The following is a 27132-nucleotide window of genomic DNA, read 5'->3' on the forward strand; positions in this document are numbered from 1 at the left end:
CTGTCTCTAAAAAAACACAAAAATTAGTAGTGTGTGGTGGCACGTGCCTGTAATCGCAGCTACTCAGGAGGCTGAGGCAGGAGAATCGCTTGAACCCTGGAGGCAGAGGTTGCAGTGAGCCAACATCGCGCCACTGCACTCCAGTCTGAGCGACAGAGCAAGACTAAGTCTCAAAAAAAAAAAATATATATATATATAATTTTTACTGCTCCTTGCAGAGCAGGGCTAACCCACAGACAGTGTTCCCAGAGTAGCCCACAGATAAATTTGGAATGAATGATATTGCTATGGGATCTTCTGGAAACCTCACAGATATGAGCAATGAAGCCAATGAGAATCAAAATGTCAACGCTGTGTTGTTGAGTTGTAAGTGCAATGAGAATTTTGTTTTCCTTCATAGCTCTCCCCTCAAGAAAGTACAATGCAGCAAACAGCAACATTCCTGATCCAATCTATAGGGTCAGTAGTGATATCCTCTCCATCATTCCTAATTCTAATGATCTGTGTCAGTCAAGCTAAAGGACTGTCAATTTCACAAATCTCTGCACAAACCCAACTTTTGGTTTCACGAATTTTTCTCTGTATTTTGTCTGTTTTTTTATGTCATCAATTTTTGCTCAAATCCCTATTGCTTACTTCCTTCTGTTTGCTTTGAATTTCATCTTCTAGTTTAGTCTTTTTCTTGTTTAAGGTGGAAGCTTGTATCATTTATTTATCTTCCCTTTTATTCCTGATACAGTTATTTAAAACTATAAATATCCCTCTAAGCATGTCTTTAGTTGTATCACATTCTATGCAAGATGTTTTCTAGATTCTTTTTATTTTTTATTTTTATTTTTTAGACAGGGTCTCATTTTGTCACCCAGACTGGAGTGCAGTGGCACAATCTTGGTTCAATGCAGCTCCTACCTGCTGGTCTCGAGTGATTCTCCTACCTCAGCCTCCCGAGTAGCTGGTACTACAGGCACGCACCACCATGCTCAACTCATTTTTTGTATTTCTTGTAGAGATGGGGTTTTGCCATATTGCCCAGGTTGGTCTTGAACTCCTGGCCTCAAGTGATGTGCCCACCGAGGCCTCCCAAAGTGCTGGAATTACAGGTGTGAGCCACCACCCCTGGACTTTCTAGTTTCTTTTTACAGATTTTTGACCAATGGGCTCTGTAAAGTGTGTTAATTTCCAAATATTTTGTGACCTCCAAATGTATTTGTGTTGACTTCTAATTTAATTCCTCTATGGTTACACAACATCCTCTACATGGTTTCAATCTCGAATTTATTGAGTACAGTTTTATAGCCTAACACATTACCCTGGCGAATGTTCCAGGTATGCTTGAAAATAATTTGTATTTCTGTTGTTGGGTGGAGTTTTCTCTATCTATCTATCTATCTATCTATCTGTCTGTCTGTCTGTCTGTCTGTCTGTCTGTCTGTCTCTCTCTCTCTCTCTCTCTCTCTCTCTCCCTCTCTCTCTCAGGTCAAACTGGTTGATAACACTGCTGAAGTATCTTGTAACCTCAATGATGCTCTACCTAATTGACTTATCAGTGATTAAGAAGAGGCTATGAACAAAAGTTATTATTGTTGAACCGCCTATTGATCCCCTCAATCATGTGAGTTTTCAGTGTATGTAACTTTGGGCAGTGTTGTTAGTGCTGATATGATAATTGTTACATATTCCTTATTAATTAACCCTTCTACATTAAATACTATCCTCCTTCCTCTCTAGCAATACTTTATCTTAAAGTCTCTTTATTCTGATGTCAGAATAGCCACTTCTGCTCTCTTCTGGATTCACTGGATATAGCTTTTTCCATCTTTTCCTTTCAAACTATTTGTATCTTTTGTTCTAAAGTGTCTCTTTTATAGACAATGTATAGTTGTTCATGTTTAAAAAACAACAGAATCTCCTATCTCTTTTAAAAATTTGATATAATTGTCATATGGCTGGTTTTATGTCTGTCATTTTCCTGTTTTCTACATGTCTTATGTCTTATTAGTTCCGCTGTTCATTGTTAACTGCCTTATTTTGTGTTAAACAGATCTTTTCGTTATCCTATTTTAATTCTTTGGTTGTTCTTTTAATATTTTTTGAATTGTTTTCTTACTGGTGGTCCTAGTGCTTATAAAATACAACTTAAATGATCACAACCTCCCTCAGATTAACAATATACGTGTAACATGGCCTTTTATATGACTTGAAATCAATTTCAGAGAAGCAATTCTACTGCTCAGATAGTCCAGATTTCCAAAAGATTTTGAAGTCATCATCAATCCAGCCATGTTTATAAAAGGGACTGTGAGCCTGAGATAGCAGACAACACTACACACTAACGATTCTGTCTTGGACACAATGACACCATGACCACACTAAGTCATAGGGACCAGGATACAGGAACAATGATCCAGCCACATGGCTGACTACCATTCCATTAGAATGTTATAATTCCCTAAGAAGAATACAGTATTTCCTGGACAAAATGCTTACTGTGAGAATTCCCACTGGTATGTGAGCATGGAATGGTGTAATTATTTCTGATACTTTCTCTTGTATTTCAAGGGGAATGTTTAAACTCTTTCATATGACATCCACATTTTGGTCTACGTGGACCTGTGGAAATGGAGTAAAAATATGGGAAGATGAGAAATATACATGTCCAATTGTCAAACATGCATAAGAAAGGAGGCTTCACTGTGTATCTGCATATAAAATGTGCTAATTTATTACTCTACTGGGATGTCTCTGATATTATTCAAAATATAAATTGTGCAAAAATTCCAGGAGAGGAAAAGAGGCCTCGAATAACTCACCAGGTTATTAACGCCTTACACTGTTTGGTTCAACAGACTTTGTAAAAACAATTCTAAGTTATTTAATAACACAACAAAACTAATCCAGGAAATTACACGTATTAAAAACTGGATGTTACCCTTGGAGTGCATCGTTTTGATCTTTCCTGGAGAAAGAAGCTGGTGCAAATGACAAAAACAGTCCTTCTTTGGTGTGGAGGTGAGAATTCCAAGCGGCAAAGTGTTGCCTTCCACCAATATCACTTCCGATCTATAAAGGGGAAATCAGGGAGTTGAGAAACAAAACATTCCTAATGGAATATTTTGTAACAAGAGGTTGGTTGTAAGGAATTCCCCGGAGATGTTCACTGGACCATCTGTATGACAAGAACGATACTTGGTACTTGAAACATGACAGTGTAGAAATAATTGTTTTCTGAAACATTGGTCTCAAAGTTTCCTCAGCATACCCAACACACCACCATTCACTATGACTAGGCTCTCTCCTTAAATCCATTAGAAACCCACTGAAGGGATATAAAAGTGGCCAGAAAAATCCACATTTTAAAAACTTGGAAATTTAATCATTTCACATCTAGGAATGTTTAATGCAGCATGTAGCTGAAGACAGTACTTCTGTGCACACAAAATTACTCTCTCAGCTGATGAAAAAATGAAAGACAAAGAAACTGATTAAATCCCAGTGACTGCCTGGCAAGCTAATTAAATTATACTATGAAGATTACATAAGTAACACCTATTTTTCAGTTCATAACTTTTTTCACTTAATAGAGAAATGAAAAGTGAAAACCCCAAATCTCCTTGGATTTTGACTATCTTATTGCCCTCAAGAGAGCAAGCATGACTTAGAAGATTATTGCAGCTCCAACAAAAGTGTGAATGGCTCAAGTGTAGGTATAGCTATTTCCCGCAATTTCACAACTCAAGTGCTGATTCCCCAGGGTCTGTTTACTATCAACATATTTATGTTGCCAATCAAGAACTCAAGAGTTGCAATTTCATCTCCAAACTGGGTACCTACAGGTCACTGTCCAATTCAGTTTCTCTAGTGCATGTAAGCTGGTTAGTTTTCCAGTACCACAGTCCTTGCTGGAGCACACAGCTGAACAAACTGAACTCTCCTTCCATATAGTTTGTTTAGGGCAGGTAACTGTGCTGGACCTCATGTTCAGAGGAGTTATTATTTAACGCATTGTTTTCCCAGGTTTTTCAACAAGATTAATTATTACAGTTATCAGTGACACGTGCAAACTTCTTAAAAGGGGCACTGTTTTGCCTCAGAAACATGAAAGAAAAGGAGCACTCTGGAGTACACTTCTCTGGGACACACTGATCCACCCTATTAAGTCATGGAGACCAGCCCCCAACACAGCAATGCCCCAGGCTCCATGCTGCCCAGCACAGACAGTGCCTTATGGAGTATTACATAATCCCCAAAAAAGGGCAATATTTTAGTGACAAAACACTGAGCAACCTGACCTGGCCCTTGAAGGTGTAATGGTAAAATTAATTCCCACTGGTCCCTGAGGATGGGATGGAAAAATCATTTCTGACATTTTCTGTCATGTCACATCTCAAGGGAAAGCAATAAAGTTTCATGTGAGGCTAGGTGCCTTGTCTTTGTTGACCTGTGGGAATAGGGTAAAGATGCAGAAACATAGGCCGGGTGCGGTGGCTCAAGCCTGTAATCCCAGCACTTTGGGAGGCCGAGACGGGCGGATCACAAGGTCAGGCGATCGAGACCATCCTGGCTAACATGATGAAACCCCGTCTCTACTAAAAGATACAAAAAACTAGCCGGGCGTGGTGGCGGGCGCCTGTAGTCCCAGCTACTCCGGAGGCTGAGGCAGGAGAATGGCGTGAACCCGGGAGGCGGAGCTTGCAGTGAGCCGAGATCGGGCCACTGCAATCCAGCCTGGGCCACAGAGCGAGACTCCGTCTCAAAAAAAAAAAAAAAAAAAAAAAAAAAAAAAAAAGATGCAGAAACATGAGAACAATACATGCATATGTGTCTGCTGGTCCATCAAGCACAAGACAGTAGGATTCAGTTTATGTACCTATTAAATTAGCTAATACACCGCTCTCCTAGGATGTTTCCAGTGTTATTCAACAACAGTCAATGTGTTTGTCTCTAGCTTCCATCAGTCCAAATACTGTCCAACATTTGCTGCCAGACAAATCAAATGTGCAACCAGACTATCAGTGTGCTCAAAGTTCCAAGAAGATGTTGGCCTTGTGAACATTCCATTCACAACAATGCATAGCATTTCCATCAATTCAACCACCTCAGGATTACTTTACCTTCAAAGGTCACCCAATGGATTGGGGAGGAAGAAGTCACAAAAAGAAGGGAATAAAGAAACAATGGTCTAAAAATCACTTATAGCACTCAACCTGCTTGAGAGTGGGAGCATGGAAATTTGCAGAAGCTGCACAGAGCTACACCGTACTGATTCCACTCAAAGTGGTCACAGCAATGCAGGCAGGACACACACAGGTACGGTACTGTCCCGGGATATGTGACTAGAAGAACTGTGCAGCATGCAGAGAGGGAAAGGCGGCCTCTAAACCCTCTCACCATGAGCTGCTTCCCACCTCCTCTCAGCTCTCAGAGTGATGCTCACCAGGTGGTACTGCTGAGGACCTACTGGCATTTGGGCACCGCATACCTCTTGGTCACACCCAACTTTCCGCTGTCACACTGTTGAGGATCAGCCTCTCTGGCACTCTCCATGCTTCATGCCCACAGAAAGATCATCAGCAAGACTGAGAAGGCACAAAAATTCTGGAAAAGAACAAACAGAAGCCTCAGATGACTCACCAGATTAAGATCTTATAGTATGTGAATTAACTGACTCCATATAGCACCCGTTAAATTCCTAAATACTTAAAACAGTAATAACCCAGGAAAAAATTATCAAAAATTAGGTGTTACCTCAGCATGTTTCATTGTATTCTTTCTCAGTTGAGGAAGCTGGTAAAAGTGACATATCAGATCTTCATTTCTCACGCTTTTCAACAAGATCAGTTATTACAGTTATCAGTGACAAATACAAACACTTAAAAAAAGGGCACTGTTAACCTCTGATCTTCATTGGTGTAAAGATTAAAAATCCACGCAACTCTAGTATCACATGGAACCTGCAAACCACAGGGGAAATTAGAGAAGTTGAGAAAGAAATCTTCCACATCGAATGGTTCCTGATAAGAATTTATGAGCAATTATGATACATACTCATTGACAAGGTGTATGTCCAGAAAAAAGTATACTTATTCCACAGAACAGGAGAATGTTTAAAGTCCTTTTCCCAAGACCTGTTCAGGTTAACCCTAAAGTCCACCTACATATCAATTAACAAGGATCTCCCTTAACATGCATAGGAAAATCCACTGATGAAATATGAAGATTAGCTAATAAAATCCACATAACATTCCAAGGACTGGAAATGTAATCATCTCACAACATCTACTTGAATCACTCAAATGTCTAGAATATTGCTTTATGCAGGCAGAAAAAAAGGTCATAATTCTTGGGACTGGGTTAGCAAGCAAATTTAAACAAACTCTAAAATATTCTCATGGTTAGAAATCACTCTTTAATTTTCCAGGTATTACCTCTACCTAAAAAAATTAATTGATAAGACCCACGCCATCTTTGGAACTGATGATCTAAATGACCTTAGTAAACTGCTCTCACTCAAAAGACTGTCACATCCAAGATAACTGTATGGATGGCTCTAAGGTAGGCACAATCATATCTCATGGGGTCTCACTACATATGTGCTGGTTTTCCAGGGTCTATTTACTACCAGTGGATGGATGCTACCAGCAAAGCACCAAAGGAATAGCCGTTTTATTAAAAAATGGGATATTTATAGACAACTGTCCAATTCATTTCCTTCAACATACGCAAGCAGATTAGCTTTCAAATACCCCAGTCCCTATGGGCACTGACCATCCACATCCCTCCATGTTTGCCTGTCCTGTGTGCTGGACCTCAGCACACAGATGTGCTCTGGTCACTCATTTTTTTCAGATTTCAGTGAGATTCTTTTTTTTTTTTTTTTAAAGTCATCGTCAATCCAGGATATGTGGCAGACACTGAGCACACAGCTTTCCATCAGCTTGGGGTACACTGACCCACACTATTCATCCAATTATGGAGACTGGCATCACAGTCAACGACTGGCCAATGGCTCACAAGCATGGCCAGGGTCTCAAAGTCATTGGAGTGTCACGACCTCCTAAGAGGAATGCCAGTATTTTCAGGACAAAATGCTTACCATGGGAGAATTCCTACTGATTCTTGAAGATGAGGTGATAGAAATATTCTCAACACTTTTCTTCATGTCACATCTCAAGAGGACAGAATAAAATATTTCATATGAAACCCAGTTCTTGGTTCATGTCGCTCTGTGAAAACAGTACAAATATGCGAAGATGGTAAGTATGTATGTCCATTTGTCAAACATGCACAAGAAGGGAGGGTTTGTTATGTATATCAATATCAAATATACTAACATAATTCTACTAGGAGGTTTTTCATATTACTGAAAAGGGAGAACGAAAAAAAATTGGAAATAAAGGATAATGAAAGCTTTGGATGATTCACCAGATAATTAATGCCTCACACTGTTATTAACAGATCATTCACAAGACCGATTATCTACTTGACTACAGAAAAATTACAAAATAAGCCATAAAATGTAAATTTATTCAAACTTGGATGTTACCTTTGAAGTACATCCTTTTGTTCTGCCCCAGGCAACGGAACAGGTAAGAGTGACAAGATCAGTATTTCTTTGGGATTGCAGTGAGAATTCCACGCAATTCCAAAATCACTTCCGTTCTGCAAGGCACAGGGGACATTACAGGAGTTTTGAAACAAAACCTTCCCAACTGAATGACTCCTGACAACAGTTTGTAATTAATTAGCCATAGTCACTTGACTATCTCCATAACTAAAAAATCTGCTTGTTGCTTGGAACAGGGTGAGTATAGAAAATCACTGTTTCCAAGATTTTGGTCTCAAAGGCCAAAGGCCCCCTGAGTATTACTAATATTAGAATCTCTCTTAAAATATACAAAGACTTAATGAAGGAATATACCTATTAGCCAACAATATCCTCCAAAAATCCCTAGAATTAGAAACTTCATTATTTCACATTAAAATGTTTAATGAAGCATGTAATTTAATCTGTCATCTAATGTTTAGAAAATTGCTCCCTGAGTGACAGGAAAAAGAAAAACAAATGCTGTTCTAATACTTGAGACTGAGTTAGCAAGCAAATTCCAGCAGGTAGTAAGATAATCCCATGAATACAACCCACTCTTCGATTTTCACGTATTTCTTTTGGTGAAAGAATAAATAATAAGCAAAGACTGACAATTTCTTTCTAATTGACTACGTAACATACCTATACATGCTGATCCTCATTAAGAATGCTGTGGCATCTATGCAAATAGTGTGAATGACTCAAGCGCTGGCACAGCTAGTTCTACAATGCTCACTCCTCGGACACTGGTGCCACCGAGCCTGATTACTAGGGGTTTGAATGCTGCCAGCCATGCACTTAAATCATTGTCATGCAATCCCCAAAGATATACAGGCCTCTGTACAATTCATCTATCTGCTCTAACATACGCGGATGGGTTAGTCTTGGTAGCAGTTGCTGACCAAACTGAACGCCCTCCATGTGTTTGCCTGGTATGGTCCCTGTGCTGGACCTCAGCTCACAGAAGTGTCTTGGTCACTCGTTTGGTTCAGATTTCCAAGGTTTCCATTTTTTTAAAGTCATCATTGATCAAGGCACATTTATAAAAGGGACCTTGAGTCTGAGATATGTGGCAGACACTGAACACACATCTTTCTGTCACCTGGGAACTTGCCAACTCACGTTATTCAATTACAGAGACCAGCATCACAGCCAGTGACCAGCCTCATGGCAGACCAGAACAGCCAGGGTCTCACTGTCATGGGAGTGTCATGACTCCTGAAGAACAATGTCTGTGCTTTCAGGACAAAATGCTTACCAAGATTAGAATTCCCCCGGCCCTTGAGAATGGGAGGGCAAAATTATTTCCATTACTTTCCTTCAAGTCACACCTCAAGTAGAAGGAATAAAATCTTTTACATGAAATCTAGTTCTTCGTCCACATTAACCTTTGAAAACAGAAAAAAAATAGAAAAATAAAAAGTGCAAATGTACATTTGCCAACCATGCAAATAGTGTACATATACAACAGGTTTACTATGCACAAGTACATAAAATATACTAAATTATTTCGCTAGTAGGGTATTCTAATGTTATCTGAAAACAGAGGAAGTATAAAAATACTGGACAAAGGACACAGAAACCTCAGATGACTAACCAGATTATTAGGGCCTCACACCATGTGGATTAACGGACTGCTTGAAAAACCAATTCTAATCTTAATTGCGAAAATAAAATAATAGAACTCATCCAGGACAAATGCACTTACAAAAAATTGCAGTATTACCTCTGAAGTGTATTGTTTTCATTGCTAGACAAGGAATCTGGTACATGTGACAAAATTAGCAGGTTAGTGGAGCAGCAGTAGGAATTCCATGCAATTCCAGTATTACCTCCAATATGCGAAGCACAATGAGGAAGTAAAGAAGTTGACAAATGAAACCCTCATAATTAAAAGAGTTTCATTTGTTAACTTTCTTACTTTCGTAATTACTAATGACGGGTTATAGGAAATAAACCATAGATCTTCACTTGCCCACATGGTCCGAGAATAAAGATTATGCTCACTCCCTGGACAAGGGTAGTACTAAAGTCAGTTTTCTACAACCAAAAGCCTCCGTTAGCATCACACAATAAAACTAGGACCTCCCTTTAAACATCTACGAAACTCAACAATAAAAAAAATGAATATCAGGCAATGAAATCCACATAAAACTCCATGAATTGAAAATTTAATCATTTTACAATTAGAAATGTTTACTATAGCATCTACTAGAATCCCTCAATCAAATGTCTAAAAAGCTTCTCTTTGAGTGACAGGCAAAATTTAAATTCCAATTTTTGTGATAAGGTCAATAAGGAAATTAAATGTTAGTAATTTAAAATAAGGAAATTAAAATGTTAAGACTTTCCACAAATAGAAAGTGCCATTCAATTTCCATATATTCTTTTATTTAATAGATAAAAGCTACTCTTCAATTTCCAAATATTTCCTTTACTTAATAGATAAATAATATATAAACTCATAATACCTTTTGCACTGTCCACCTAATGAACCTGAGAGACTGACCTCACACACAAGATTATAGCACCTAAAAAAATGTGTAAAAGACTCTAGGGTACGCAAAACTGTTTCCCATCGTCCTCTCTACTCTTGAGTAGTTCTGTTTACTATGAGAGTATGGACACTGCCAGCCAAACACTGAAAGAAATGCCATATAATCCCCAAAGATATATGTACACAAACATATATAAATACATACAAACACATACAGACCTCTGTACAATTCATGTGCTGTAACCTATGTGAGTGGGTTTGTTTTCCAATACCACAGGCCATTTTGGTACCAGCTGCTGACCAAACTGAACTCTCTCCACGTGTTTGCCTGGCATGGTCCCTGTGCTGGACCTCAGTTCACAGAACTGGCACAGAAGTGGTTTGGTCACTCGTTTTGCTCAGATTCCGAGATCCATTTTTAAGTCATCATGATCCAGTCACATTTATAAAAGGGACTTTGAATCTGAGATACGTGGCAGACACTGAGCACACAGCTATCTGTCACCAATGACCCACACTATTCAATCATGGAGACCAGCATCACAGTCAATGACCAGCCCATGGCTGACTGGCATAGCCAGAGTCTCACCATCATTGGAGTGTCCTGATTCCCTAAGAAAAAATGTTGTTATTTTCAGGACAAAATGCTTTTTAACATGTGAGAAATTCCCATGGGGACTTGTGGGTGGGAGGCAGAATTATTTCCTATACTTTTCCTTCACGTCTCCACATGGAGAAAAAAATAAATTCATCCGTATGAAGCCCAGTTCTTGGTCCACTTCATTCTGTGGGAAGAGATTATATACATGGGAATGAGAAGTATACATGTTCATTTTTCAAATAAGACAGGAGGCTTTACTATGTAACTATATGTAAAGTATCAGAATTTTATTACACTTATAGGATGTTTCTGATGTTATTTAAAGTTGAAGAAAATGTAAAATGTTAAAAGAAACTGAAGGCTCAGATATCTCATAAGAATACTGAATGCCTAATACTATTTGTATTAAGTGACTCCTTGTACATCTAATGAAATTCTCAATTACTTAAAAAAACACAAACCACAAAAATAAATTTACTAAAAGTTGGATGTTACCTCAGGAGAATATTGTTTTGTTGCCTCCCAGATGAGTTAGCTGGTACAAATGACAAAATCAGTGCATCACTGGTTAAAGTCCACGGAATTCTGTGACAACCAATCTACAAAGTACAGGGGCAGTTAGGAAAGTTGTGAAACAACATTTGCCAAATGAAATATTGTTACAAGCAGTTATAAGAATTAACTTTAGACATTCATTAGACTGTATGTATGACAAGACTATACTCACTTCTTTGATCAGACTGATACAGATAGAATTTTTTCTATTCTATTCTATTCTGTCTATTCTATACAGATAGAATATTTTCTATCCATGTCAGTGCTTTCTCAGCACAATGACTTCAAATTTATTTATTCTATAGCTAGCACATTTCTTTAAACACAGCGAACACAGTGTGCACTATTGTCAGAGAACCTATGTACATCCTGATATGCAGGAAATCATTTCTAGATTACTCATGATACCGAATACAATGTAAATACTGTGTAAATAGCTGTTACACTGTGTTTTTTAGGGAATAATGACCAAAGAAAAACACTGCACTTGGCTGGGCACAGTGGCTCATGCTTGTAATCCCAGCACTTTGGGAGACCGAGGCAGGCAGATCACTTGAAGTCAGGAGTTTGACACCAGCCCGGCCAACAAAATGAAACCCCATCTCTACTAAAAACACAAAAATTAGCCGTGCATGGTGGTGGGCGCCGGTAATCCCAGCTATTTGGGAGGCTGAGGTAGAAGAATCGCTTGAACCCAGGGGGCAGGGGTTGTAGTGAGCTGGAGATCATGCCACTACACTCCAGCCTGGGCGATAGAGTAAAACTCTGTCTCAAAAAAAAAAAAAAAAAGAAAAAGAAAGAAAGAAAGAAAAAGACTGTACATCTTCAGTACAGATAAAACCATACAATTTTTTGTCAAATATTTTCAATCCATGGTTAGTTGAATCTGAAGATGCAGGCCCCATGGAGAAGGATAGCAAACTATATATGAAATTGTTTGCTAAATTAATAGAAAAAGAAAGAGAAAAACAAAACAACTGGTTCAATCTTAGCAGCTGGGTTGGCAACTGATTAAAATACACTTGGAAGATACCACATGAAATTGCTTCACTTTAAGAAAATGAGAAGTAAAACAAAAGACATTTATGCAGCCAACAAACATGAAAAAAGGCTCATCATCACTGGTCATTAAAGAAATGCAAATCAAAACCACAGTGAGACACCATCTCATGCCAGTTATAATGGTGACCATTAAAAAAGTCACGAAACAACAAATGCTGGAGAGGATGTGGAGAAATAGGAACACTTTTACAGTGTTGTTGGTAGTGTAAATTAGTTCAACCATTGTGGAAGACAGTGTGGTGATTCCTCTAGGATCTAGAAGTGGAAATACCATTTGATTCAGCAATCCCATTACTAAGTATATACCTAAAGGATTATAAATCATGCTACTATAAAGACACATGCACACATATGTTTATTGCGGCACTATTAACAATAGCAAAGACTTGGAACCAACCCAAATGTCCATCAATGATAGACTAGATAAAGAAAATGGGACACATATACACCATGGAATACTATGCAGCCATAAAAAAGGATGAGTTCGTGTCCTTTGCAGGGACATGGATGAAGCTGAAACCATCATTACAGCAAACATGAGAACAGAAAACCAAACACCACATGTTCTCACTCATAAGTGGGAGTTGAACAATGAGAACACATGGACACAGGGAGGGGAACATCACACACCAGGGCCTGTGAGCGGGTCAGGGGCTACGGGAGGGACAGCACTAGGAGAAATACCTAATGTAGATGATAGGTTGATGGGTGTAGCAAACCACCATGGCACATGTATACCAATGTAACAAAACTGCACGTTCTGCACATGTACCCCAAATAATAAATAAATAAATAAATAAATAAATAAGAAGTAAAAACTCATAATATCCTTGGATTCTGACCATCTCATCACCCTCAAAAGGTCAATCAGTAGTTCAGGCAAATGTGGGAACAGACCAAGTATAGGCAGGAACATTTCTCTTGGGTCTCACTGTTCTGCTTCCCAGGCTCTGTTTCTATGGTATAGAGATGCCGCCAACCAAACTCTCAGAGTTTCCATTTTACCCTACAATTGAATTTTTATACACAAATGTAAAATTCATTTCCTCCAATAAATGCACTCAAGTGGTTTTCAAATACCCCAGTCCCTGTGGTTACTTCTAACTGACCAACTAGTTGCAATTCCAGGCAACATGTTTGACTGGAGTGGTCTCTGTGCTGGACCTCAGCTCACAGAAGTGGTACAGAAGTGTTTTGGTCACTCATTTTGTTCAGATTTAAATTAGATCAATCTTTAAGTCATCATCGATCCAGGCACATTTTAAAAAGGAACTTTGAGTCTGAGATATGTGACAGATACTGATCACACAGCTTTCTGTCACCCTGGGACATGCTGACCCACACTATTTAATCATGGAGACCAGCATCACTGTCAATGGTCAGCCCCCTGGAGGACTAGCATAGCCAGGGTCCCATGGTCATTGGAGTGTCATGATCTCTTAACAGGATGTCAGTATTTTAAGGACAAAATGTTTACCATGGGAAAATTCCTACTGGTCCCTAAGGACAGGAAGCAGAATTATTCCCATTACTTTCCATCATATTACGACACAAGGAAACAATAAACTTGGCCATATAAAATGTAAAATGCAGTTTTGGTCTGCATCATCTTGTGAGAAGAGATTATATATATATATATATATATATATACACACACACACACACACACACGCACACACACACATCCATTTTTTAAAATTTGTATAGACGAAAGGTTTCATTATTAATCAGCATAGAAAACATACTAATTTGTAACTCTTGGAAATGTTTTAAATGTTATCCAAAGTACAGAGAAGAAAAAAATCTTAAGGAAAACTGACGCTTCAGATAGCGCATCAGATGAATAATTCCTAACACTGTATTAACCTATTGTTCACAAAACCAAATCACTGACAGTTTTAAAAATAATAAAAATAAATTTACTAAAAATTGGATACTACCTCAGGAGTGTGTTGTTCTGTTTCCTCCCAAATTAGTTAACTGGTACAAATGACAAAATTAGCCCTTCACTGGTTCAGTGGTAAAATTCCATGGAATTGTATCTCACCCAATCTACAAAGTGTAGAGGAAATTAGGGAAGTTATGAAACAAAATTTGCCAAATGGAATATTTAGTTACAGGGGAATATAAGAATTCACACTAGACACTCACTGGACTATCCAATGAATGACAAAATTATTCTTACATCCTTGATCACTATAAAATATAAACTTTTTTTTTCTAAATCTGAGACATTAGTCTCAAAGTTCCCCTGGCATCCCCAATCAAAAGCATTTATTACAATTAGGATATCTCTTCAAACACAATGGAAACCTTTGAGGATATATGAATATAGCCAATGAAATCTATGTAAAAAAGAATTTGAAATATAATCTAAGTTTATTTGAGGCAGCATATAGTTGAATCCAGTACTCAAATAAAAACAATGGTTTGCTTTTTCATAAGAAAAACCAAAATTGAAAAAACAAGTCATACAATCCTAGGGGCTGAATTGGCAAGAACATTAAAATACACTAGAATAGTCTACTTAGAGTACCATTTTTTTAAAAAAATTTCCATGTAATTGTTTCACTTAATTGAAAATAAAAAGTAAGGTCGGGCATGGTAGTTCACGCCTGTAATCCCAACACTTTGGGAGGCTGTGGTGGGTGGATCACCCGAGGTCGGGAGTTCGAGACCAGCCTGGCCAATATGGTGAAACTCCATCTCTACTACAAATACAAAAATTAGGCAGGAGTGGTGGCGGGCACCTGTAATCCCAGCTACTCGGGAAGCTGAGGCAGGAGAATCTCATGAACCCAGGAGGTGGAGGTTGCAGTGAGCCGAGACTGTGCCACTGTACTCCAGCCTGGGCAACGGAATGAGACTCCATCTCAAAAAAAAGTAAAATCTCATTATCTTTGGATTTGGATGTTGACCCTCTCATTACCCTCAAGAGACTGATCATCAACCAGAAAATTCTGCAAGCTCAGACAAATGTGTGAATGGCTCAAGGGTAGGTGCAATAACGTCCCTTGAGTCTCACTATGTCCTGGTTCCCCAGGGTCTACCAACTGTTTCCATAAATGCTGCCAAGCAAGTACAAAGAGACTTGCTATGTCAAACCACAGTTGGATATTTACAGACCTGAGAACAATTCATTTGCTCTAATATATATGGGTAGGTTAGTTTTCCAATACCCTAGTCCCTGTAAACTCACTCCCTCCTCATGTTTGCCTGGCATGGTCCCAGTGCTGGACCTCAGCTCACAGAAGTGGCACAGAAATGATTTGGTCACTCATTTTGTTCAGATTCCGATGAGATCCATTTTTTTATAGTCATCATCGATCCAGGCACATTTATAAAAGGGACCTTGAGTCTGAGATATGTGGCAGACACTAAGCACATTGGTCACTGGGACACACCAACCCACACTATTCAATCATGGAGACCAAGATCACAGTCAATGACCAGCCCATGGTGGACTAGCATAGCCAGAGTCTCATGGTTACCAGAGTGTTACGATTCCCTAAGAGGAAATGTTGGTATTCTCAGGACAAAAGGCTTACCAATATTAGAGTTCCCACTGGCCCTTGAGGATGGCATTAGTCCCAATACTTTCTTTCCTTCTTGTCTTGCCTCAAAGGAAGAATAAATTCATCCATATGAAACCCAGTTCTTGGTCTATGCTGTCCTGTTGGAAGAGAGTATGTATATGAATCTTGGACAATTTTTAGCCGTGCATAAGACAGGATGTTTCACTATTAACATATATGGAATACACACTAACTTATAACTCCTGTTGGACATTTCATGTTATTTGAAATAGAGAAAAGAACAAAATCTTTAAAAAAAAGAGACTGATGCCTCAGCTCATCAGAATATTAATGTCTGAAACTGTTAGTATTAACCAATTCTTTGTGAACCTAAATTCTTGAGTACTTAAAAGAATAAAAATAACTCACAAAAATAAATTCACTAAAAATTGAATGTTACCTTAGAAGTGGTATTGATGTGCTTCTTCACAGCTACATCAGCTGGTACAAATGTCAAAATTAGCACTTCACTGGTTTGGCAATGAAATTCCATGGAATTCTATCTCACCCAATCTACAGAGTACAGGAGAAATTAGGAAAGTTGTGAAACAAGATTTGCTTAATGAACTATTGTGTTATAAGCAGTTATAAGAATTCACATTAGACACTCATTGGACCATCTGTATAACAAGAACAATTATGCTCATGTCTTTGATCGAAATTGTATGGAAATAATGTTTTCTAAAACATTTATCCCAAAGTACCTCCAGCACATACCCTTCAAAATCATTTATTACAACTTTTAAATAATACAGTGGTCACACATGGAGGACATATGAAAGTAGAGAATGAAATCCATGTGAAAATCCAAGAATTTGAAATACCACTTCTAAATATGTTTGCTGCAACATGTAGTGGAAACCAGCACTGAACCATGTGTTAAATAGCTTGCTTGGTTGATGGGAAAACAAAAAAGAAACAGCTGTTTCAGTCCTTGTGACTAGGTTGGCAATCAAATGAAAATGTACGATAAGATTTCATATATTTATCTTATATGATACAAATATCTTATATTTCATATAAGTTTCATATACTTCATATAATTTATTCTTTAATTTCCATGCGATTATTTCACTTAAAAGGAAATGAGAAGTAAAAACTCATGATGTCTTTGAATGCTGAAAACTCTTTACCATCAAGCAACAAATCATCAACCAGAATATTCTGAGCGCTCACACAAACATCCAAATGGCTTGTGGGTTTGCACAATAATTTCCTGTAAATCCTGTAACTCCTGTGCTGGCTCCCCAGTGTCTGGTTACTGCAGTGCATAGATGCTACCAGCCAAGCACTAGAAGAGTCTCCATCTCACCCCCAACCACATATTGGTAGGTAACTGTCCAATAATTTCCTCTACTGTATATGAGCCGGTTAGTTTTCTAGTTCCACAGGCCGTTTTGATACCAGTGCTGACCAAACTGAAGGCCCTCCTCGTGTTTGTCTGGCACGGTCCCTGTGCTGGACCTCAGCTCACAGAAGTGGCACGGAAGTGATTTGGTCACTCATTTTGTTCAGATTCCGATGAGATCCATTTTTAAGTCATCATCGATCCAGGCACACTTATAAAAGGGACCTTGAGCCCGAGACATGTGGCAGACACTGAGCACACAGCTGCCACCTTTGGAGGCATGGAGACCAGCATCACAGTCAATGACCAGCCCAGGCTGATGAGCACAGCCAGGGTCACATGGTCACTGCAGTGTCATGATCCCCTAAGAGGAAATGCTGGTATTCTCCGGACAAAATGCTTACCAATATCACATTTTGAGGTTTTGATGTCAGATTTTTCCATGATACACTCCATTCTGTCACTTTTGGAGGTTAAAAAAAATAACTTTCATATGGAAATCTGTGCTGGTTCCACAATGAACTACAAGGATAGAGAAAAAGTGAGCAAAGATGTGTAACACAGACATTTACCGTTCAAATGGCCTGGGGATCCCCACGCTGTAGCCCTTCTCACATGCATAGCTTCCGTGTTCCCTACACTGGAGAATCCCCTCCCACACTTCATGAAGCTACTGGCTGGTTGACCCAGGTTATCCCGTATGACTGAGTTGCCTGACCTAGGATGCTGTCTTCATTCCTGTGGTCCAGAGTCTCCTCCCCCTACATAGAGATACCCGGCATCTAGAAGTACAGAAAACCCTTTGCTATCTCAGGAAGTACCAGTAGGCACGAGTTGGAGGACCGGCAACATCAGATAAACTAAGTCATCAAAACAGCGCCCCCTCAGCTCTGATAGCAAGGTTGCCTATGAAAACATGGCCTACAAATGTAGGACAGGACATTCAAATTAAACCTAAACAGGGCACACGCCTGCTAAAACAAAACATTTGAATAGATTCAGATTCCCCTAACTTAAAAAGGAAAAAAAAAATGCAGGATAAACTAAAACTTTACCCATCTAACAAGAACTGGAAAAATCACAATTAGAAGGAAAATCATACGCAGGATGAGAAAAGACAGTTAACTAATCCAACCTCAAGATTAACTAAATGTTGTGCTTATCTGAAGAAGTTAAAAACAGTCACGGTAAAAATGCTTTGGCAAATAATTATAAAGCTTATTGAAAAAAGTAAAAAAGTAGAAATCTCAGAGAGGTAGTAGTAGTTTGTTTGTTTTTTTTTTAAAAAAAAGAACCAAGTGAAAAAACAGAACTGAAAATTTCAAAAATAACAGTAGTGATTAAGTGAATTTAGAATAGAACAATCAAATTTAGCTAATTTAGACAAGAAAGAAAATACTCTGGGAAAAAAAAAAGAACACAGCTTCATAGATCTGTGTGTGACACGGAGACATGAGGTTGAAAATAATTATAATATTCTTCTTTTTTTGTTTTTTAGACAGAGTCTCTGTTGCCCAGGTTGGAGTGCAGTGACATGATCTTAACTTGCTGCAGCCTCCACATCCCAGGATCAGGTGATTCTCTTGCCTCAGTCTCCCAAGTAACTGGGACTATAGGCGCACAACACCATGCATGGTTAATTTTTGTATTTTGTATTTTTAGTAGAGACGGGATTTTGCCCTGTTGGCCAGGATGGTCGTGATCTCCTGACCTCATGATCTGCCCACCTCGGCCTCCCAAAGTGCTGGGATTACAGGCGTGAGTCACTGCGCCCAGCCGGCAGTCACAGACTTTAGATTGGAAATTAAATCCCATATCGTGCTCACTGAAACGTGAACACAATGGATAAATCAAACCATCACAAGAGTACATGCGAGACATCTATACAGGTGAAAACAAGAATTTTATCCCCCAAAATACCTGCACACAAAGAAGTATGTAGGACAGAAGTCCAAGTCTAGATATGAAACACTGCACCCGGAATTATCTGTGGGAGGCAGGGCTGTGCCAATGGTTTACCTACGCCTCTCTGGAAAACACAACCATCCTGGAAACGGAAGCATGTCTTCTAGGCTCCATTTTCCGACTCTTTAACAGAACTCGTAGAAAAACCTTGACGAGCTACAGGAAAAAAAGCCAACAAACCACAGATAAAGTCAACTAAGTATTATACAAATAATTAGCATAACTGGAAACTGTTCCAGCTTTACAGCACAATCTTTTGGATTATTCCTCCAGAGATAAAAAAAAAAAATAAGTGGTTAAATATTTTGTGACTTGAGTGTGAGAGAAAATGACATCACTGAATATAATCACACAAGCACTGACCCCAATTCAAGGTAACACCTATCACTGACATGCACATTTGGTCCCTTACCAAAAGAAGAAGAGGCTATGTTGCAAACCATGTTGGTGTATCTTCTAAAGCCAGAAGAGGCAAAAAATCATGAAGATATATTAGAACACCAACAGTACAGGAAAATGACAAGTCTTCTTTCTATGCAACTCCATACTTTCTTACATATGCGATGTGTATCTGCACTGGAAGCATATCAAATCGAAGTCCACATTTAAACAGAAAAGGTATATGCACAAACAAAAATGAAACGGAGTATTTCTTGTAGGATCCTCCTGGTTTCACTGCTTTTTCTCTTATTCTGACCAGTGGCCGAGTATAGCTGTGCAACTTAGAAGAGTAATGACAAATAGGAAGAGACATGCACTCCTCCGCCACTGTGTTAGTTATTGATGTGGTGGGTAAAATGGAAAACGGAGGGTCTCTGCAGAGAGATGCTTAGGGAGCCCACAGCCACAGTCCTCCAAACTGGGGAGTCTTCTGTGGCTGCAGAAGCAGCAACTCCAAGTACCTGCTGAAGTCAGAAATGGAGGAAAAAAGAGGAAAAAAAAAAGGAAAATCAGGCAGAGCCACTTTCCTCAAATTGGCAGGGGCTCCAGGTGGCCTGTGGCAGCAGCAGTGGCAAAAAACAGTCAGACTCCACCTGGCAAGGCGAAGGGGCAACAGAAGTAGGAGACGTGGTGAGGAGCACAGGCCAGGCCAGGCACACGGGGCTCATACAGGCAGATAGCGTGCTTCACTTGCTTGTGCAGGCGTTCACCTTGGAGGGCCAAAAAAGGGCCTTTCAGGTTCTCCCTAATGGATATATGCACACCCTACTGCTGCTTACTATGGTTTATGGCCAGAAGCCTGGCCATCTTGGGTGATATGCCTAGCATTCACTGGGAACATTATGTGGATAATATTCTACTAAATTCCACAAATTTAAGTCTTCTGAAGAAACCGACTTCATCTAAGGGATGAGGGAATGCAGAGCTAGGACAAGTCAAACCTGGCCATGCAGAGACAGGCTACCCGCTAACTCTTCCTGTGCCACAGGCACATTCACCTGCTCCTGCATACAGTATGTGTGCTACCCTGCCCTCACAGAGAGGAATCCTTCACACAAGGAATCTCCTGTGCACAGGAGGCCGCACTCCCCTGCGACTCCCTTTGCCCAAAGGGGACCCCATCCTAAGGCTGGACAAACCCCTCAGTGTAACCTTCGTCAACAAATGGAAGTGTTCCCTCTCTATCTACCCTCTGTTGGAGCAATATGCCAGACCTCAGTTCAATGAGGATGACGGTATAGAGTTTTCACTCATTTTGTTCAGCTTTCAAAGGAATGCATGTATAAAGGCCATCATTGATCCATGCACAGTCTTTGTACCTACAAAGATGGAATATCAAAAGGTTTTGGAAAATGGACATTTACCATCCTGAGGGGTCCACCAGCTTCTGAAGAAGCCCACGCCACATGTGCCGCACATGCTCAGGGGCTCCCCACCATCTCCAGGAATCCCCCAAGACAAAGATCATCCATCGTAGCCTGTGGCCTTCTTCCATGCCAGACCACCTAGGAATTAGAGGCAAAACAGGTGTGCTTGAGAAAGGCAAGCAGGTACACAGGTCTCAAGGGCCATGCCATTCATTCCGTTGTGGTGCATCCTGTACCTACTTCCCACAGGCTACTACGGAAGGAACCAGAGGCACTATAATTTGTGGGTGTGGTCCGATTTAGTAACACCTAAATTTTGCTGACAGCCATGAGTGACAAGATACAAACATCCATTGCTTCACACAGTTAAAAATAACTACAAACCTTTGTAGGTTTGCAATGCTTGTAACTAAGGTCTGGTATTCCAAGATCCATTGCCAGTGATCAAGGAACATATTTCAAAGGCTCACTAATCCAAGATGGGGCAGAAAAGTAGACTATGACCTGACAATTTCATCTGTGCTACAAACCACAATCTGTTTTCTGCTAGAAAGCAGAATTCATAGAAAAGAAAATGGTGTGTTAAAGAAACAAATTAAAACTCTCGAGAGAAATCCTTACACTTAAAACCTGAATGATGGTTTCATGGAAGCTCTGCATGGCAGGAATGAGGGCCCCTGTGTAAGGGAAAAGTTGGCCTGTGAATATCTGCTGGACATAAAGGGTCCAATGGGAGCCTTGCAGATACAGAAAATTATCCAACACTGCCTTGATATTGGACACAGGTCCACATGGGATACCCTAATTTTGTCACACAACCCCTGGGCAGTGAATCCTGCAATAAGATTTAGGAAGAAAACTGCCTTTGACCTTAGGCAGGAGGTCAACACTGCCCCAAACTTGACCCCTAACGTACTTCTTGTTAAAGAGCCCCAAGAGAAGTGTCCACAATGACCAGACAGTGCCCCCAAAACAGTGGAAACTCCAGTAGCACTAGGATAGCAGAATGGCCCAGACTTAGCACTGCAGGGAGTACTAGTACAACCACAAGGACATGAAATATCAAAAAAAAGACCTTCTGAAAAAGTTTCTGGATCACTGAGATTATTGCAGAAAGAAGAGATTGACACCAGACTTAATAGGTAGGAGAGAATAGGGCCACTTACATACACCAATATATTTTGGTTTTGCTGCTGTTCACTTGAGCTACCATCCACACTGCTGTTATATCACCACACTTAATGCTGGGATAACCACAACATTTTCTTTTTCTGATATTGACCCAATATACTCCAATAAAATGTTCCCTGGAGAAAAACATGTGACGGGGCACGGAACAAAGACTGCCAGGAAACAAAAGCAATCTGCGGAAAGGCCCTCCCATGTAGACATCAGATCATATTCCACTCCCAGCACCCCAAAGCCAACATGGCATTTGTGATGTGCAGTACACACTCGCAAACGTGGCTGACCATCCCCGTCTTAGGGTACCAAGTCAATACATGCATGGCGCCTTCTCATCCCCACCTGGAGTAACCATCGCAGGCCGTGGGATTCAGTTTCTCCGGAGGACATACAAATCACTCATGGAGCCAATCCACAGGATATTCTCCAGAAAGAGAATAAGCACCACTAACCTCTTCACAACTGACTTCCACTGCTGCTACAAAAACACCACGGGCACTAAAAAGTCCTCAGCCATGAGAAAAATGAGCCAAAGAACAGCAAGGGTGTGGCCTTGGGCTCTTCTCAACCACAATGAGCTATCCACCTCTGGGGCACAAGGGAACCCAGAGCCAGCACTCAAGGACAAACCTGGCCACACAGTGGCGGGTTACCGGCTAACTCTTCTGTGCCACCTGCACATTCCCCTAGTCCTGCAGACAGCGTGTATGCTGCCCCAGCCTCACAGAGAGAAGGCCTTCACACAACGAATCTCCTCAGCACAGGAGCGCCTACTGCCCCATGACTCCCTATGATCCAAAGTGGACCCCATCCTAAGCCTGGATGGATGGATTAGTGCTACCTGCATCAACAAATGGAAGTTGTCCTTCTCTCCAGCCCCAGCTGGAGCCATGTGCTGGACCTCAGTTTGATGAGGACGACGGTATAGAGTTTTCACTCATTTTGTTCAGCTTTCCAAGGAATGCATGTATTGGGGTCATCATCGATCCATGCACAGTCTTTATCCCTACAAAGAAGGAACATCAGGGGCTTTTGGAAAATGGACATTTACCAACCTGTGGGATCCACCAGCACCAAAGGAGACCAGATTCCACTTGTCAAGGGGCTCCCTGCCATCTCGATGGATCTTCCAAGATGAAGACTGTCCCTCGTAGCCACTGGCCTTACTTCCATTGCCACAACTCCTGGGAAGTGCAGAGGAGAAACAGGTTTCTTCAGAACTGCAGGCAGGCACACATGTCAAAAGGGCCAGGCCATTCAATTCACTGTGGTGTATCCCATATGTACTTCCCCCAGGCTACTGCCCTTTTGGGATGGGTGTATGGGTCTACCCAGGAACGAAGATATCAGGCATGTGTTAATTCTGAAGGCACTATCAAGCTACAGAGCCCTAAGTGTAAGAACTCGCTCAAAACCACTCATTTGCCACCACTGACTCAAAAGCCCTCCTCTTGGTCATCAGAGAAGACAAAGGCCACAGGGCTACTTAAATGAGGAGAGTTTCGGGGAAAAACTCTTCCAGTACAAAAGGCAATTTTCCTTTGGTCTTGAAGACTTTTCACCCTGGGCTACTTCAACACTTTTCAGATTGAGAAAAACGTTCAATAACAACTTAACCGCTACCTCAGCGTCTTCCTCACAGGTGCAGCTCAGGGATCCAGAGGAGCACCAGACACACTGACTCCCACAGGGCTTCTAAGGCACTGTGGCTGAGAACACCACACATTTTAAGGCACTTTCCTATGAACATGGCCGCACAGTCTAAAACCTATGCATCACTGCCTGTGGACACTAGCCCTGTCCTACAACAAGATGACTATTTCACAAAGAAGACTGCAGGGAAGCATGAGGAGAAATTAGAAAATAACCTAACATCACGAGCCACTACGGTAATTAAGCACAGAGACCTTCCTGGACCACCAAGGAGTAGAGATCTCCAGGATGCGGGAAGTCACACTCTTACAATCAGGCACGTTGACTGCACTGAGGTGCCTGAGCGGTTCAGAGGCAAAGTATGCACAACCTAGGATGGGTAGAAACCCTGGGCCAATATAAGCTCAAATGCCTAATGGAGACAAGCATCTCACACAGGGTCCTGAACACAGACCAAGTCAGTCTGAGGAGTTGCAGAAGCATGTGGACCTACAATCACATTCCTGTCCCAGCACTCTGAGGTCATCATGAAATGAAACGTGGGCACCCTACAATGTCTGAAAGAGGCCCACAGTCATCACTCCACGACCCACATGGAAGGCTGTCCAGTAAATGCACATGCAGGCCTCTCTCCTTCCCACTGCCAAGACCCTTCAGGGGCGATGGGACTGGTTTCCTCCTAGGGACATACAAGTTCAACATAGATACCCGCTCTGGGCTCCTCTGCAGAAAGCAAATCAGCATCGCTATCCTCCTGAGGACTGCCTGCCCCCACTGCTACCCAAACACCATGGGAACTCCCACGTCTCCAAATGAGGATGAAAGTGAACCAAAGAAGTGGCCAGGAACAACACTGTGCTGTCTGCCCATGCAGAAGCCACTGTCTTCCTCGGGGGAGTGCAGGAGCCAAGGAGTATGAATCAAGGACACACACAGCCGCACAGAGGGAAGTGCTTCAACCAAGCTGTCTCTCAGCCACGGAAGTCCAAAATGCCCAGCTACTCCACTTCACCCAAAGACGACCCCATCCCAACTGTTGACACAGCCCGTGTCAACAAATGAATGTTGTCCCTCTCTCTAGCCCCTGATGGAGCAGTGTGCTGGACCTCAGTTCGACGAGGATGACGGTATAGAGTTTTCACTCATTTTGTTCAGCTTTCCAAGGAATGTGTATATGGAGGTCATCATCGATCCAGTCTTTGCCCCTGCAAATGAGGAAAATCAGCACGCTTTAGGAAGGAATCACTTACATTCAGGAGGGTTCCATCAGCCTCCGAAGGAGCCCACACTCCATGTGGCCCCGGACTTCTGCCATCTCGCAGGATCACATGAGATGACAATCATTCCTTGCTAACATGAGCCTGCTTTTTACACGAACACCACTGGGGAGGTGCAGAGAAAACACGGACGTGCATCAGAAAGGCAGGCATGTGCACAGATTCCAAGGGCCATGTCATCCAGCCCGCTGCGATACATTTGCTGTCTGCCTGTCTCTGGCCTCACCTGTTCATAAACACAGAAATGCATGGACACAGGGATGCTCGTCTGGGGGTCAGGTGCCTTCAGAGCACATCATCCCACTAAAGAGCATGTTTAGCATCCTTCTCAATATCGTTGCTTCAATACCTACAATGATGCTCACAAAGCCTTGGGGCCCTCGACCCTTAATGAGAAAGGCTTTCACCTATATCTATATTGGGTTTAAGATAAGCCAGAGGCTCCTCGAGTATCAGAACCAATGAGCGGGAGCTCACTTGTTCATGCAATGTACATGTCCCCCAAAGACACAGGATACAACTGGGCACAGAGGCTATGCCCGGTGACCAAAACTCTAATGTCCTCAACCAAGGACAACCTTAGCCAACAAATGACAAAGATGTGGCCTTGTATTCTCCTCCCAACTAGACAGATCTGTTTCTTCCAGGGGACCTGAGAACCCAGAACAAGGACTCAAGACCAAACTGGCAACCAGATTAGGCTGCCAGCTAACTCTTGCTAGGCCACATGGACATTCATCCAGTCCTACAGACAATGCATGTGTTACCCACGCTCACTGACAAAGTCCTTCAAACAAGAAATTTCCTCTGCGTGAGAGCCACCACTCCTGTGACCCCACTCACCCATAAAAGACCCCATCCTAAGCCTGAACAGACCCCTTGGTATAACCCATGTCAACAAACGGATGTTGGCCCTCTCTGTCTAGTCCCTGTTGGAGTAATGTGCTGGACCTCAGTTCGACGAGGATGACGGTATAGAGTTTTCACTCATTTTGTTCAGCTTTCCAAGGAATGTATATATGGAAGTCATCATCGATCCATGCACAGTCTTTGTCCCTGCGGAGGAGGAATATCTGGAGCTTTTGAGTAATGGACACTTACCATCCTAAGGAGTCCGCTAGCACCTGAAGGAGCCCATGCCACACATATCAAGGGGCTCCCTATCAATTCCAAGGATCTCCCAAGACCAAGATTGTCCTTCATGGCCTTCCTCCTATGCCCGCACCACCTGGAAAGTTCAGAGGAAAAACAGGTGTGCTTGAGAACAGCAGGCAGGTACATACGTTGCAAGGGCCATGCCATTCATCCCACTGTGATGTATCATGTATGTATCTCCCACGGGCAGCCCCTCTTGTTGGGACATGTGCATGGGTGTAACCAGGCATGAAGCTATCAGGCACACACAAATTTTGAGGGCTCCATTCAGCTACAGAGCACCACGCATAACAAACTCTCTCAACACCACTCATTTGCCACCTCTGAATCAAAAGTCCTGCTCTTGGCCATCAGAGGAGATGAAATCCATGAGGCTATTTCAATGAGGACAGTTTCAAGGAAAGCCTCTTCTTGAGCAAAGGGTAATTTTCCTTTGGCCTTGAAATACTTTCACCCCAGGCTCCTTTGACACTCTTCCCACTGAGAAACGTGCTCAATCACAAATCAACCTCTACCTCATGGTTTTCCTCCAGGGTACAGCTCGGGGACTCAGAAGAGCATGAGACACGCTGAATCCTACAGGGCTTCCGAGGCACTAAGACTGAGAACACCAAATATCTTAAGGCACTTGGCTGTGAACATGGCTATGGAGTCCAAAACCTATCCATCACTTGCCTACGGACACTAGCCCTGTCATATAATTCAAAGACAATTTCACAAAGACTTGTGTGAATTGTCACACACAACTAGGAGGAATTTGAAAATAACCTAACATCACGAGCCACTAAGGTATTTAAGCACAGAGACCTTGCTGGGTCACACTTCTGAGTATAAGACACCAGGATATGGAAACCTACACACTCATC

At 41.3% G+C, this 27132-nt stretch overlaps 1 long non-coding RNA gene, 7 other non-coding genes and 1 pseudogene across 8 annotated transcripts; all 9 read right to left on the minus strand.

The window, feature by feature from the left end:
* Positions 1-5934: 5934 nt before the first annotated feature.
* LOC112627672 lies at positions 5935-26144 on the minus strand. The gene is made up of 14 exons (XR_003120210.1): positions 25085-26144; positions 23237-23365; positions 20994-21134; positions 19144-19344; positions 17628-17745; positions 16276-16388; positions 15849-15973; positions 14241-14352; positions 11179-11282; positions 8844-8973; positions 7544-7659; positions 7094-7223; positions 6046-6151; positions 5935-5951 (listed from the first exon to the last, which is right to left on the minus strand). It is a non-coding gene; the product is annotated as an uncharacterized LOC112627672 (long non-coding RNA).
* Positions 8534-8617, minus strand: LOC112628173 (annotated as a pseudogene).
* On the minus strand, positions 13461-13552 carry LOC112628172. The gene has a single exon (XR_003120345.1). It is a non-coding gene; the product is annotated as a small nucleolar RNA SNORD116 (small nucleolar RNA).
* On the minus strand, positions 15536-15630 carry LOC112628171. Its single transcript, XR_003120344.1, has one exon. It is a non-coding gene; the product is annotated as a small nucleolar RNA SNORD116 (small nucleolar RNA).
* Positions 17336-17427, minus strand: LOC112628169. The gene has a single exon (XR_003120343.1). It is a non-coding gene; the product is annotated as a small nucleolar RNA SNORD116 (small nucleolar RNA).
* Positions 20840-20931, minus strand: LOC112628163. Its single transcript, XR_003120338.1, has one exon. It is a non-coding gene; the product is annotated as a small nucleolar RNA SNORD116 (small nucleolar RNA).
* On the minus strand, positions 23079-23170 carry LOC112628151. The gene has a single exon (XR_003120328.1). It is a non-coding gene; the product is annotated as a small nucleolar RNA SNORD116 (small nucleolar RNA).
* Positions 24937-25028, minus strand: LOC112628150. Its single transcript, XR_003120327.1, has one exon. It is a non-coding gene; the product is annotated as a small nucleolar RNA SNORD116 (small nucleolar RNA).
* LOC112628143 lies at positions 26059-26150 on the minus strand. Its single transcript, XR_003120321.1, has one exon. It is a non-coding gene; the product is annotated as a small nucleolar RNA SNORD116 (small nucleolar RNA).
* Between the last annotated feature and the right edge of the window lie 982 nt (positions 26151-27132).

Source organism: Theropithecus gelada, chromosome 7a, assembly GCF_003255815.1.
Source record: "Theropithecus gelada isolate Dixy chromosome 7a, Tgel_1.0, whole genome shotgun sequence".
In the NCBI taxonomy this organism is placed as follows: Eukaryota; Metazoa; Chordata; class Mammalia; order Primates; family Cercopithecidae; genus Theropithecus; species Theropithecus gelada.